Raw genomic sequence first — 15,895 nt, forward strand, 5'->3', positions numbered from 1 at the left:
CATACTGGTGAGAAATCCTAGAAATGTGAAGGATGTGACAAAACATTTTAGTGGCTGTCACACTTGATTGTAGGTAAGCTAACTCATATTGGAGAAAGCTACTGGTATGAACAATATGGCAAAACATTTAACCAATGCTCATGCCTTATTGCAAAGGAAAACATTTATACTAGACTGGACAACAGAGGGAAACTCAGTCTGGAAAAAAAGATTGTGAACATCATTTATATCTTCTCACATCTTATTCAATATCAGAGGGTTCATACTAAATAAAAGCATTAAAAGTGGAATTGGTGTCAATAGATCTTTCAGAAAATATAAGCCCTTAAAGTACAGAAGAATATTTATTTTGAAGTAACACATTACAAATATAAAGAGGGTTGTAGTACTTTTACTTGTATCACAGGTTTCATTGTACACATTTTGTACTACAGGAAAACTCTGAGGTAGTTGTTCCAACTTTGCTCAACATCAGGGAATTTGTATTGAAGAATAACCCTGCAAATTTAATGAATTTGGAAAATCATTGTTTCAAAAACTACAAATTATAAAACACAAAAGTTTATACTAAAATATATTTTTGCAGATACAGTAAATATTTTAAAAATTTAATCCAAAATTAAGTAAATATCAGAGAATCCACAGTAGAAATACCTGTCTCTCAAACTTCAGACATTACCCTTAATCAGATTGCTGAGTATAGGAAAAAATTCAAAACTAAAGTTGGTAAAAAGAAAAATTATTTGTATGTAACTTTAAAATAAGTAGATCTTTGAAGAGTTATAGTTTCATTTAAAATATACTTTTGTCCTGAAAATATAGATTTTTTTTTTTTGCCAGACACAGTGGCTTACACCTGTAAGGCCAAGATTTTGGGATGCTGAGGTGGGCAGATCACCTGAGTTCAAGACCAGCCTGGTCAACATGGTGAAACCCCATGTCTACTAAAAAGAAATACAAAACTTAGTGAAGCATGGTACACCTGCAGTCCCAGCTACTTGGGAGGCTGAGGCATGAGTATCACTTGAACCTGGGAGCCAGAGGTTGCAGTGAGCTGAAATGTTGCTACTGCATTGCAGCCTGGGTGACAGAGCAAGACTGTCTCAAAAGAAAAAGAAAAAAGTAAAACAGCTTATTTGGAAACTGAATAATGATGGAATTCAACCCTTAAATTACTTCATGCTATTTCTTCTTTTGTTTTCACATGTAAAACCTGTGACCAATTCTTTCTGCATCAAAGATTTGGGAGACTTTTATTAGGTGGTCATTATTTATTACTTTTCTTATGGATGACTAAGGACATTAAAATGTAAGATGCATGATGAAAATCTAAGTAGAAGGACTATTTGTGGTTAACTTACGGAATTGAGTGATATGTGTGAGGTAGGCGTTCAGAGTAATATTCTTTTTTTTTTTTCTTGAGAGGGAATCTCACTCTGTTGCCCAGGCTGGAGTGCAATGTCATAATCTCGGCTCACTATAAGCTCCTCCTCCCAGGTTCAAGTTATGCTCCTGTGTCTGCCTCCCAAGTAGCTGAGATTACAGGTGCCCATGACCACATCCAGCTAAATTTTGTGTTTTAGTAAAACAAGATTTCACCATGTTGACTAGGCTGTTCTTGAACATTTGACCTCAAATGATCTGCCTGCCTTGGCTTCCCAAAGTGCTGTGATTATAGGTGTGAGCCACTGCACCCAGCCCTAGGTAATATTCTAATGCATTGTTATGAGAGAAAATCGTTCTTCGTTATAGTTAAAATTAAATCAAAATAATTAAATTAGTATGTCATTTTACTAATTGTACTTTTATGTGATGAAACTGCATTTTTAAAGTTTTAAATTGTGTTAATTTTTAATTGAATATTTATGACATGTTCAATACTGTTATACATTCAGTAAAGTGTTACTATGCCACTAATTTTAACCTATTCCACTTTACTCAAGGGTATAGCTAAAAGATGGTAACAATACACTATTTGGTAACATAATAGACTAATATTTCTAGTATTCTTTTTCAGTGGCTTTAAACTGCAAATAAGTTAAAGAATATGGTTCCTGTAGGTTAATTTTTTTTACATTTAAATTTATTTTTCTTAGTTGTTGTGTGTACATATGTGTATATATGCCATATATGGCATAGTTTGATATAGTCATACAATGTATAATAATCACATTATGACAAACAAGGTACCTATAACCTGGCTTTTATGTTTTGTATTACAAACAATTCAATTCTACAGTCTTAGTTATTCTAAATTGTACAGTTAAATTGTTATTGGCTACATGGTTATTTTTATGGTATCATGAAAATTATATATAAGCATAAATAAAATCAATATATTTCTGAGTCCTGAATAATTTTCAAAACTTTATTATGTATTTTTTGAACATGTGGCCTCTGCCTGAGAGCACATAATGGAGTTTTAGCTTTGACTTACATACAGTTAAATATACACATCTACTAGTCTAAAGATATAACTTAGGTTTAAAGAATAAGGGTGTTTGAGTATAAGTTTGTAACTGTTTTCAGAAGAAAAGAGCAATATTGAAACAAAACAAAGCATTTTAATAAGATGTCTAATTTACTAGAAAACAAAAATCCTCAAAAATGCTAAAAGCAAATGTGTACTCTGCTTTGTATTCTATTTATTACATTATCTTACAGCTTATCATTTAGAATCTTTCCATGCAAATTTTCTGTTTTTGCTTGCATGATACTCATGGTAGACCCGTATCTTTTTTTTTTTTTTTTTTTTCTGAAACCAAGTTTCCCTCTTGTTGCCCAGGCTCGAGTGCAATAGCATGGTCTTGGCTCACTGCAAGAGCTCAAACGATTCTCCTGCCTCAGCCTCCCGAGTAACTGTGATTACAGGCATGTGCCACAACGCCTGGCTAATTTTTGCATTTTGAGTAGAGATGGGGTTTCACCATGTTGGCCAGGTTGGTCTCGAACTCCTGATCTCAGGTGATCACCCATCTCAGCCTCCCAAAGTGCTGGGACTACAGGAGTGAGCCAGCACGCCTGGCCTAGACCCATAATCTTTTTGTTTCTTATTTTTTTGTTTTATAGTTTATGAAGTATTTATTATCTGAACTCATTTGTAGTTATAAGAATAATTTTTATAAAATTTCATCATGCACACAAAATTATTTTTAGAAGTAATTCCACAATTTGTGTATTGTTATGTTTTATTTAGTTAAAACATTCCATTAGCTTCTATGGGAGAACCCTATATAAGCTTAATTTTCTTTAATTATTCCCTTAACTTTTTATAAGTGACATAAGTAAATTTTATTTATTGAGTCATTTTGTTTCAGTAAGTACTAGGGAAGCTTCATAAGTCATGTGGATGCTTTTATAAATAAATGTTGCAAACAAACATGATGGTGTTCAGTGTGTAACAGATGCTCCATAATTAGTCATAAATATTCCTGCTAAAGTTAGTTTGTAACTTCCAACTCAGAGATGGAAAATATCAGTTGCAAAGAAATAACATTTATTCTTCATGTGAGAACATTTTTTCCAGGCTGCAAAGCTGAATCTTGTTGAATTTAAAGAGAAATGCTTCATTCTTGTCCTAATTATCTAAGTTTTATGTTTTTATGTGCATTCAAACCATATACACATCACAGACCTTCTTTTTCTGTGTTATGACTACAGTTTTCTCACTGTTGTTTTCCTGCCATGTGGTTTCAAACGGTATGTTGTAGGTTTTAAGGAGGACGTTGGTATTTTTTAATGCACTGAAAAATTGTTTTTAACTGGAAAGTTAAGATAATAACTTATCTTTAAGTTATTATCTTAAAGCCAATAACTTTAAGATTGGCTAAGTAACAGAAAAGACATACACTTTCTACCAAAGAGAGGATTAAATCTGTATGGTATTTCTTTGTAAAAGAAAAATGTTAGGCTTTTATACAAAGTGTGGCGAATATGTAATCTGCTAGAACATACATATAAAAATAAATTTTTAAGAGAATTAATAGCAATTTTAAATTTAGTTATTTAGGATGTTTTTACAGAACAACTTATATTTCCATGCAAAATCCTCTATTTTAAAGTGTGAATGTTAAAGATGGCGAAACAATAAAATAACCAGTGTAAATTTGGAATAATACTTATTTTTCATATTGATGTTACAATTTGGAGAAATTTATCACTCGTTTTTTAAATAAATGTTTTAGGGTTGAAGTTTAGTCTACAGTTTATATTCTTAGGTCAGCTAACTGTAGTGATCTCCTAGATGATTTTCTCTGAAAACTTTTGGAGATAATGGCAGCTTTTGGATTAAGACATTACCTGTTCGTTTGCATGCAAACCAGTTTACTGTGGTCACACAGTGGCCAATCATGTGAGCATAAGCAAGCCTGCCCTTTTCGTGTCTTTCATACTATTACCATAAGCACCAGTAACTCCAGGTGCCCCAAGCTTAAAATAAAAGCCCTAAAGTCTTTGACTTCTCCCATGCACTGTGCTGGGTTCAGAACATGCTGTTAAACATCAGAGTTCCTATGGTTATGACCGACAAATGAGAAAACAGCAAAGAGACAGTATTTGAAACATTGTTATCCTGTAGTGTCTTAAAAATATATTTTTAACTTGATGAAATGTGTATTTCTTTCGTTAAACATTTTGAAGTATATATATACATTGTCAAATGCTTAGAACTAGGTAATTCTTTATCTTGTTAACATTTTTATGGTTAGACAACATGAAATGTTAAGCATTTTTCAAAAATACAAATACATTATGAACTATAGTCACCATGCTGTACAATACATCTCTTGAGATTGTTTCTTTTTTCCAAGTATAATTATGTATTATTTGACAGACATCTTTAAATCCCCCCATTTCCTCTAAATACCTTGGCATTTGGTGGTCACCAGTTTACTCTACATCGATGAGATTAACTTTTTTAGAATCCATGTGTAAGTGAAAACGAGACATTAATCTTTCTGTGCTTCCCTTATTTCAACTAATATAATGTCCTCCAGGGTAATCCATGTGATTGAAAATAATAGAATTTTTGTTGTTTAAAGATGAATATTATTCCATGGTGTATCTCTACCACATTGTCTTTACTCATTAGATGTTGCACTGTTGATTTTGTGTATTTTACATGTGAAGAGTGCTGCAAACAACCTAGAAGTGCAAATGTTTCTTCATTCTAATTTCATTTTTTTTGGATATACAGGGGTGCAATTGTTATATGGTAGTTTGATTTTTAAGTTTTTAAAGAAAACTCTTGTTTTTCATAATGGCTGTCCTCACTTACATTCAAACAAATAGTGTACAAGCATTTTCTTTTCTTCAGAATTCTACCAACACTTTTTCTTCTTAATTAGAGTCCTTCTAACAGAAGTGAGTTGATACCTCATAGTTCTTTTTTTTTGCTTGCGTTTCCCTGATAATAATTGACATTGAGCATTTTTTAAATATATCTGTTGGCCATATGTATGTCTTTTTCTGAAAAATATTTAAGCCCTTTTCTCATTTTTAATAATTAGTTTTTTGTTGTAGTCATTTGATTTTGTTACATAGTTTTGATATTAATCCCTTGTCACATCTATGATTTGCAAATATTTTCTTCCATTTTTTGGTTGCCTCATCCTGTTGATTGTATTATATTCTATGCAGCAGTTTTTAAATTTAAAATAATCTGATTCATCTATTTTTTCAATTTGCTTCTTGGGATTTGAGGTCAAATTTTAAAAGTCACTGCCCAACCAGTGTTACAGGGCTTTCAGTCTATGTTGTTTATAGTAGTTTCAGAGTTTTAGACCTTACATTTAAGTATCTAATTTATTTTGTGTTTTTATTTTGTTTAAGTATCTAATTTATTTATATATGGTATGAGTTGAGGGTCTTATTATATTCTTGTACATGTGGATATAAAGTTTCTCAACACCATTTATTGAAGATAATTGCCTTTTCCCTAAGAAATTGCCACCTTTATTTAAAAGTCAGCTGGCTGTAAATACATCAATATATTTCTGGTCTCCTTTTTCTTCTCTACTCGCCTATGTGTCTGTTTTAATTCAGGTACCATACTTTTTTTTTTTTTTTTAACTATAGTTTTTTAGTATATTTCAAAGGCAGAGTGATACCCTCACTTTTTCTATGGCTTTGGCTATTCAGGGCCTTTTGTGGTACCCTATAAATTTTAGATGTATTTTTTAAAATTTGTTAATTATGTCACTGGTATTTTGATAGAGGTTGCACTACAGCTGTACGTCATTTTGTGTAATACAGATATTTAACAATATTAGTAATGCCAATTTATGAATCATATTTTTCCAATTGGGTTTAATTTCTTTAATTTCATTTAGTGATAGTTGTCAGTGTGTAGAAATTCTACTGACACTGGATGTTGGTTTTGTATCCTGCAAGTTTAATAAATGTATTAGTCCTACTAATTTTTAGTAACGTCTTGGGCTTTCATTTACTTAAAATTATGTATAGAAATAAAAATTACACTGGAGTAATTTAACATTTTTTCTAATCTCAGTGCTTTGATTTTTATTTTCTAATTTTTCTGTCTTGGATAGTTAGTACTATGTTTAATAAGACTGAAGAAAGTGGGCATTTTAATCTTGCTCTTATAGTAAAAGCTTACAAGATTTCCCTGTTTAGTATGTTATTAGCTGTGCTTTGTGTGTGTGTGTGTGTGTGTGTGTGTGTGTTATATGTGGCATTTATTGGCTTGAGGTTCATTTGTCCTATACCTACTTTTTTCAGAAATTTATGAAGAAATGTTGAACTTTGTTAAACTCATATTCTGCATTTAAATGTTAGAGATGAGAAATCACATCTGATTATACATAGATTTTAAAATATCCTCAGAGACTTCTATGAACATGCATGCAAAATAGAAAATTTAGAGAAAATAGATAAATTCCCGGATACACAAAACTTCCCAGTATTGACAGAAAATAACAGAAGTCTTTAACAGAGCAAAAATGTAAAATGTGTAATGACATTGAATAAGTAATAATAAAACTAACCATAAAAAGCCCTGGATCATACGAAATCACAGCCATATTTTACTACATATACAAAGATAAGCTGGTCCTAATCCTACTGAGTATTCCAAAAAATCAAGGTGGCATTTCAACCAAATTGTATGAAATCAGTGAAATATATGAAACTAAAACCTAGTGAAGACATAACAAAGGAAACTACAGGTCAATATTCTGGGTGAACATTGGAACAATAATCCTCCATGAAATATTAGCAAACTGAATTCAAAAGCAAATCAAAGTTATTTTACTACAATCATGTGAGCTTTATTCCATAAATACAAAGATGTTTCATCATATGCAAGTCTGTGATTCACCATGGGAAGATAATTAAAAGAAAAAATATATAACACTGTAGGGGCAGAAAAAGCATTCAAGACAATCCAATATTGACTCAAAAATATTCTCAACACACTAGACATTGATGAGACATACCTCTAAAGAATGAGTCATCTATGACAAATCCTTGTCATACGAAAAAAGCAAAAACTAGATGCATTCTCCATAAGAATAAAAAGATGAGAATATCCATCCTAAGCAGTCCTACTGAACATTGTTTTGGAGTCCTAGTCAGAGAAATAAAAGGAATCCGAATAGAAAGCAAAGGAAGTCAAATTATCTTTATTGATGATATAATTCTCTACTTACAATACCTTAAAGATTTCACCAAAAGACTCCTAAGCTTAAAGACTTCAAAAAAAAAATCTCAGAATACAAAATCAACACAAATACGTAGAATTTCTGTACACCAATAATAAACTGAGAGCAAAATTTAAAAAAGCTCTATTTACAATAGCCAGAACAACAAAAAAAAATGCCTAGAAATACGTTAAGTCAAGGGGGTAAAATATCTCTACAAAGAACCAAAATGCTGAAAGAAATGAGAGAGAATGCAAATAAATGGAAAAATACTGCATGCTCATGGATTCAAATAATATGCTTAAAATGGTCATTCTGCCTAAAGCAGATTGACCTACAGATTAAGTGCTGTTTTTATCAAGACTATCCATGACGCTTTTTTATAGAATTAGAAAACTATTCTAAAATATATACCAAAGAATTAAAGAGTTCAAATAGCCAAGACAACTTCAGACTAAAATAATAAATCTGGGACGAGCGTGGTGGCTCACGCCTATCATCTCAGCCCTTTGGGAGGCTGAGGCGGATGGATCACCTGAGGTCAGAAGTTTGAGACCAGCCTGGCCAACATGGTGAAACCAGTGTCTACTAAATACAAAAAATTAACCAGGTTTATCACCGAAACAAGTGCTCTTCATCATCATTAAAGTAAGAAGAGCATTGCCTGCTTTCCTGGAAGGAGCTGGCCTGTTTTCTACTGATACAAAGTGGAGAAGGCATTGAAATAGTGAAAGAGGATGATATAAATTGAATACTAATATGAAATACAGTTTATAATAAAAAATAGCATTTGGTGTTGTACAACTCTAGATGAGACTATTAACATGAGGTCATAATATTCTTCTTTCTATTGACAAATTAACTTCATTTACAATATTCTTATTTCAGATAATATTCTTTTTTCTGCTCTATATTTGCTAGCTTTTGGTAAAATCTTATCTGAACTCAATAGAAATAAAATAAATCCATTCTACCACAAGCATTTTATTATTGCTGCATTTGCTTATGTTTCTTAAAATACATTAGCTTTTGTTGAAAGATTTATAGCTTTGTTTCCGAATGTTGTTTATTTCTGAGAAGTTGCTGTCATAATAGAAAACTGCTATTCTCAGCTCAACTCACATTGACTAATAGCAAGTGAAAGTGATGTGTGGATGAGAAGAAAATGCATCTTTTTTTAATCAATTGGCTGAAGAAAGAGAATGCAGATAGAAGGTGAAAGAAAATATAATCCCTGAAAGGTCATAAAAAAGTCCTCTTAATCAGAAAAAAAAGGAAATGGTGATTTGAGCAGAATATATATTATTTTGCTAAACCTCTGAAATCTCAGTATACAACCTGCGTTACTTTAATAAATATATTATTCTTTCAGTTGTAATTCTTCAGGAAATAATTCAATTCCCTGGTGATTTAAAAAGAGAAAAATAACTTATTTGTTAAGGTAAGAGATGTAGGAAGGACTCATTACTTTTGACCAATATCTCCTCCACCTCCAGCTTCAGGCAATCATCATTCTACTCTTTGCTTTTATGAGTTTGAATTTTTTTTTTTTATTTTCCAATTTAAAACTTTAAGAAGTAGACTTTAATGTCGAAAATACAAACTTGGGGAGGGCAGAAAGATCACACACAAGGCCGCCACTTCACACCTGGAGTGAGTTTGGACTTTTTGATACTCTACATAAAAATGAGATAATTTGCTATTATTTTGTGTGTGTGCTGGCTTATTTTACTTAACCTAATGTCTTCCAGGTTCATCAATGTTGTTGCAAATAAAAAGACTTTAAAAATTTTTTTTCTTCTTTGAAATATATAAAAAAAAAAAAAGACCAAATAAAGTCTAAATGAATTAAGTATAGCTCCTAACGTAACTCACAGTTAATTTTAATTGACTATCATCTCTGTAGACAATATTTTTTATCAGCATTTTTTACCATACAACTAGAACTCAACTAAGAGTCATTATGTGTCACAAAAATGAATCAGTTTAGAAGCCGTCTTAATGAGACAGTTGACTTCTGGTACCCAATTCAGAACAACTACAAAAAGAGAGGAGAACAGATTTCAACTGTGATGCACAATCTTATTCATTGGCTTGGTAGCTGAGTGCAGTGTTAAGGATTGTAAAGTCACTATTAAGTGGAAGTAGATCATCATAAAGGTCTTCATTCTCATCATCTTCACACTGAGTAGGGTTGCTTTCTTTTCTGCAATTGTGTTTGAAACTGTCCAAAGAGACTTTCCAAATGCTTAGTTTCTGTCTGGAAGTTTCAAATGAGGCTTTTGGGTGTGAATCTTTTTCTAGTTTCGCACAGCTGCAGAGGCTTCAGAAAACTTACCATCGTGGTGGAAGGCAAAGGGGAAGCAAAGACTTTCTGGTTGTGACTGGAGAAAGCTACAATATACTGACTGGTCTCACTCGGGATGTTCCTCACATTCAGAATAGGTGGGGTGACCCAGCAGTCATATGAACACTATCCATTCCAGTGTCCCTCAAACTTCAGTGTGCATCAGAATTTCTGCAAGGCTTGCTAAGGCACAGACTGCTGAGCCCACCTCCAAGACTTCTTCCTTTTTAAGAAATAAATAGCATTCCATTGTGTAAATATACTGCTTTTTAAAATTCATTCACCTGTTGATGGACACTTAGGTTGATTTCACACCTTAGCTATTGTGAGTAATCCACTTTTTTCTTTTCCTATTTATCTCTTTTTTCCTTTTTTATGTCTAGAAACATTTTAATTTTATACTATAAATTATGACTGTTAAGTACCTTTATTTCTATCTTTCTTTTGGTTAATATTTTAGCTGATTAAAAAATAAGTTAAAAAAATTTTTTTGATCAAGGGCATTACTTTGTTATTAACATAATTTGAGACAAAATAACAAAAATCAACATTGATTAGTGAAAGAACAATTTTTTAGCCCCTAGTATCATTTTCTCTCCCACCTGACATAAAAGTTGAATCTTTGTGTCATTTCTCACAGTTGTAAGAAAGTAGCTTCTGATTCAATTGGTCAGCATATAATTTTGTAAAATTTTACTTTTTAATCTAAAAATTAAACTTCTCTATTACCAGAAAAGTTATTTTTAATAGGTATTATTTTACTCTATTATATTTAAAATCTTCAGGGAATCTAGGCTGACAAGAAATGCACTCAAATTTTTTTGAAAATTAAAAATCCTGAAGAAACATTTTTACAGAAGAAAACTGAAAATATTTTTACATTCTTAGAGAACATCTCTCACTTCAAGTTACCTTCTTCTGACAGTAGATGTATATTTTTCTATATTGTTATAATACAGCATGGGCTGTCCTTTGTGGTCAGCTCCATCATTTTTATTTTCTTGTGCTGTATTTATGTTATGCATTTTATATTTAATTATATTTTTCTTTTTTTATTATACTTTATGTTCTAGGGTACATGTGCAAAACGTGCATGTTTATTACATATGTATACATGTACCATGTTGGTGTGCTGCACCCATTAACTCGTCATTTACATTAGGTATATCTCCTAATGCTATCCCTCCCCCCTACCCCCACCCCACAACAGGCCCCAGTGTGTGATGTTCCACTTCCTGTGTCCAAGTGTTCTCTCTGTTCAGTTCCCACCTATGAATGAGAACATGTGGTGTTTGGTTTTCTGTTCTTGTGAGAGTTTGCTAAGAATGATGGTGTCCAGCTGCACCCATGTCCCTACAAAGGATGTGAACTCATCTTTTTTATGGCTGCATAGTATTCCATGGTGTATATATGCCACATTTTCTTGATCCAATCTGTCATTGATGGACATTTGGGTTGGTTCCGAGTCTTTGTTATTTTGAATAGTGCTGCAATAAACATATGTGTGCATGTGTTTTTATAGCAACATGATTTATAATCCTTTGGGTATATACCCAGTAATGGGATGGCTGGGTCAAATGGTGTTTCTAGTTCTAGATCCTTGAGGAATCGCCACACTGTTTTCCACAATGGTTGAACTAGTTTACAGTCCCACCAACAGTGTAAAAGTGTCCCTATTTCTCCACATCCTCTGCAGCACCTGTTGTTTCCTGACTTTTTAATGATTGCCATTCTAACTGGTGTGAGATGGTATCTCATTGTGATTTTGATTTCCTTTTCTCTGACAGCTAGGGATAATGAGCATTTTTTCATGTGTCTGTTGGCTGCATAAATGTCTTCTTTTGAGAAGTGTCTGCTCATATCCTTTGCCCACTTTTTTATTGGGTTGTTCGTTTTTTTCTTGTAAATTTGTTTGAATTCTTTGTAGGTTCTCGATATTATCCCTTTCTCAGATGAGTAGATTGCAAAAATTTTCTCCCATTCTGTAGGTTGCCTTTTCACTCTGATGGTAGTTTCTTTTGCCGTGCAGAAGCTCTTTAGTTTATTTAGATCCAATTTGTCAATTTTGGCTTTTGTTGCCACTGCTTTTGGTATTTTAGGCATGAAGTCCTTGCCCATGCCTATGTCCTCAATGGTATTGCCTAGGTTTTCTTCTAGGGTTTTTATGGTTTTAGGTCTAACATTTAAGTCTCCAATCCATCTTGAATTAATTTTTGTATAAGGCATAAGGAAGGGATCCAGTATCAGCTTTCTACTTATGGCTAGCCAATTTTCCTAGCACCATTTATTAAATAGGGAATCCTTTCCCCATTTCTTGTTTTTGTCAGGTTTATCAAAGATCAGATGGTTGTAGATGTGTGGTATTATTTGAGGGTTCTGTTCTGTTCCACTGTTCTATATCTCTGTTTTGATATCAGTACCATGCTGTTTTGGATACTGTAGCCTTGCAGTATAGTTTGAAGTCAGGTAGTGTGATGCCTCCAGTTTTGTTCTTTTGGCTTAGGATTGTCTTGGCAATGTGGGCTCTTTTTTGGTTTCATGTGAACTTTAAAGTAGTTTTTTCCAATTCTGTGAAGAAATTCATGTGGCCATTTTCACGATATTGATACATGAGCATGGAATATTCTGCCATTTGTTTTTGTCTTCTTTTATTTCATTGAGCAGTGGTTCATAGTTCTCCTTGAAGAGGTCCTTCACATCCCTTGTAAGTTGGATTCCTAGGTATTTTATTCTATTTGAAGCAATTGTGAATGGGAGTTCACTCATGACTTGGCTGTGTTTCTCTGATATCAGTGTGTAAGAAAGCTTGCAACTTTTGCACATTGATTTTGTATCCTGAGACTAGCTGAGTTGCTTATCAGCTTAAGGAGATTTTGGTCTGAGATGATGGGGTTTTCTAAATATACAATCATGTCATCTGCAATCAGGGACAATTTGACTTCCTCTTTTCATAATTGAATAGCATTTATTTCTTTCTCCTGGCTGATTGCCCTGGCCAGAACTTCCAACACTATGTTGAATTGGAGTGGTGAGAGGGCATCTCTGTCTTGTGCCAGTTTTCAGAGGGAATGCTTCCAGTTTTTGCCCATTGAGTATGATATTGGCTGTAGGTTTGTCATAAATAGCTCTTACTATTTTGAGATACATTCCATCAATGCCGAATTTATTCAGAGTTTTTAGCATGAAGGGGTGTTGAATTTTGTCAAAGGACTTTTCTGCATCTATTAAGATAATCATGTGATTTTTGTCTTTGCTTCTGTTTATATGCTGGGTTACATTTACTGATTTGCGTATATTGAACCAGCCTTGCATTCCAGTGATGGATGAAGCCCACTTGATCATGGTGGATAAGCTTTTTGATGTGCTGCTGGGTTCGGTTTGCCAGTATTTTATTGAGGATTTTTGCATCGATGTTCATCAGGGATATTGGTCTAAAATTCTCTTTTTTGTTGTTGTTGTGCCTCTGCCAGGCTTTGGTGTCAGGATGATGTTGGCCTCATGAAATGAGTTAGGGAGGGTTCCCTCTTTTTCTGTTGATTGGAATAGTTTCAGAAGGAATGGCACCAGCTCCTCCTTTTACCTCTGGTAAAATTCGGCTGTGAATCCGTCTGGTCCTGGTCTTTTTTTGATTGGTAGGCTATTAATTACTGCCTCAATTTCAGAGTCTGTTATTGGTCTATTCAGGGATTCAACTTCTTCCTGGTTTAGTCTTGGGAGAGTGTTGTGTCCAGGAATTTATCCATTTCTTCTAGGTTTTCTAGTTTGCTTGCTTAGGGGTGTTTATAGTATTGTCTGATGGTAGTTTGTATTTCCATGGGATCAGTGGTGATATCCCCTTTATCATTTTTTATTGTGTCTATTTGATTCTTCTCTCTTTTCTTCCTTATTAGTCTTGCTAGTGGTCTATCAATTTTGTTGATCTTTTCAAAAAACCAGCTCCTGGATTCATTGATTTTTTGAAGGGTTTTCATGTCTCTATCTCCTTCAGTTCTGCTCTGATCTTAGTTATTTTTTGCCTTCTGCTAGCTTTTGAATGTGTTTGCTCTTGCTTCTCTAGTTCTTTTAATTGTGATGTTAGGGTGTCAATTTTAGATCTTTCCTGCCTTCTCTTTTTTCTTTTCTTTCTTTTTATTTATTTTTTTTTTTTTGAGACGGAGTCTCACTCTTTGCTCAGGCTGGAGTACAATGGCCAGATCTCTTGTTGGAATTTGTACTATAAATTTCCCTCTACACACTGTTTTAAATGTGTCCCAGAGATTCTGGCATGTTGTATCTTTGTTCTAATTGGTTTCAAAGAACATCTTTATTTCTGCCTTCATTTCGTTATGTACCCAGTAGTTATTCAGGAGCAGGTTGTTCAGTTTCCATGTAGTTGAGTATTTTTGATTGAGTTTCTTAATCCTGAGTTCTAGTTTGTTTGCACTGTGGTCTGTGAGACAGTTTGTTATAATTTCTGTTTTTTACATTTGCTAAGGAGTGCTTTACTTCCAACTATGTGGTCAATTTTGGAATAAGCGCGATGCGGTGCTGAGAAGAGTGTATATTCTGTTGATTTGGGGTGAAGAATTCTGTAGATGTCTATTAGGTCCACTTGGTGCAGAGCTGAGTTCAATTCCTGGATATCCTTGGTAACTTTCTGTCTCGTTGATCTTTGTAATGTTGACAGTGGGAAGTTAAAGTCTCCCATTATTATTGCATGGTAGTCTAAGTCTCTTTGTAAGTCTCTGAGGACTTTCTTTATGAATCTTGGTGCTCCTGTATTGGGTGCATATATATTTAGATAGTTAGCTCTTCTTGTTGAATTGATCCCTTTACCATTATGTAATGGCCTTCTTTGTCTCTTTTGATCTTTGTTGGTTTAAAGTCTGTTTTATCAGAGACTAGGATTGCAACCCCTGCCATTTTTTGTTTTCCATTTGCTTGGTAGATCTTCCTCCATCCCTTTATTTTGAACCTATGTGTGTCTCTGCAGGTGACATGGGTCTCCTGAGTACAGCAAACTGAGGGTCTTGACTCTTTATCTAATTTGCCAGTCTGTGAATTTTAATTGGAGCATTTAGCCCATTTACATTTAATGTTAATAATGTTATGTGTGAACTTGGTCCTGTCATTATGATGTTAGCTGGTTATTTTGCTCATTAGTTGATGCAGTTTCTTCCTAGCATCAATAGTGTTTACATTTTGGCATGTTTTTGTAGTGGCTGGTACCGGTTGTTCCTTTCCATGTTTAGTGCTTCCTTCAGGAGCTCTTATGGGGCAGGCCTGGTGGTGAAAAAATCTCTCACCATTTGCTTTTCTATAAAGGATTTTATTTCTCCTTCACTTATGAAACTTAGTTTGGCTGTATATGAAATTCTGGGTTGAAAATTCTTTTCTTTAAGAATGTTGAATATTGGCCCCCACTCTCTTCTGTCTTGGAGAGTTTCTCCTGAGAAATCTGCTGTTAGTCTGATGCGCTTCCCTTTGTGGGTAACCTGACCTTTCTCTCCGGCTGCCCTTAACATTTTTTTCCTTCATTTAGACTTTGGTGAATCTGACAATTATGTGTCTGTAGTTGCTCTTCTCGAGGAGTATCTTTGTGGTGGTCTCTGTATTTCCTGAATTTGAATGTTGGCCTGCCTTGCTAGGTTGGGGAAGTTCTCCTGGATAATATCCTGAGGAGTGTTTTCCAACTTGGTTCCATTCTCCCCATCACTTTCAGGTACATCTGTCTATCAAAGATAGATTTGGTCTTTTCACATAATCTCATATTTCTTTGAGATTTTGTTTGTTTTTTACTCTTTTTTTCTCTAACCTTGTCTTCTCACTTTATTTCATTCATTTGATCTTCAATCAGTGATACCCTTTCTTCCACTTGATCGAATCAGCTGTTGAAGTTTGTGCATGCATC

This window comes from Rhinopithecus roxellana, chromosome 12 (genome assembly GCF_007565055.1).
Source record: "Rhinopithecus roxellana isolate Shanxi Qingling chromosome 12, ASM756505v1, whole genome shotgun sequence".
NCBI lineage: Eukaryota > Metazoa > Chordata > Mammalia > Primates > Cercopithecidae > Rhinopithecus > Rhinopithecus roxellana.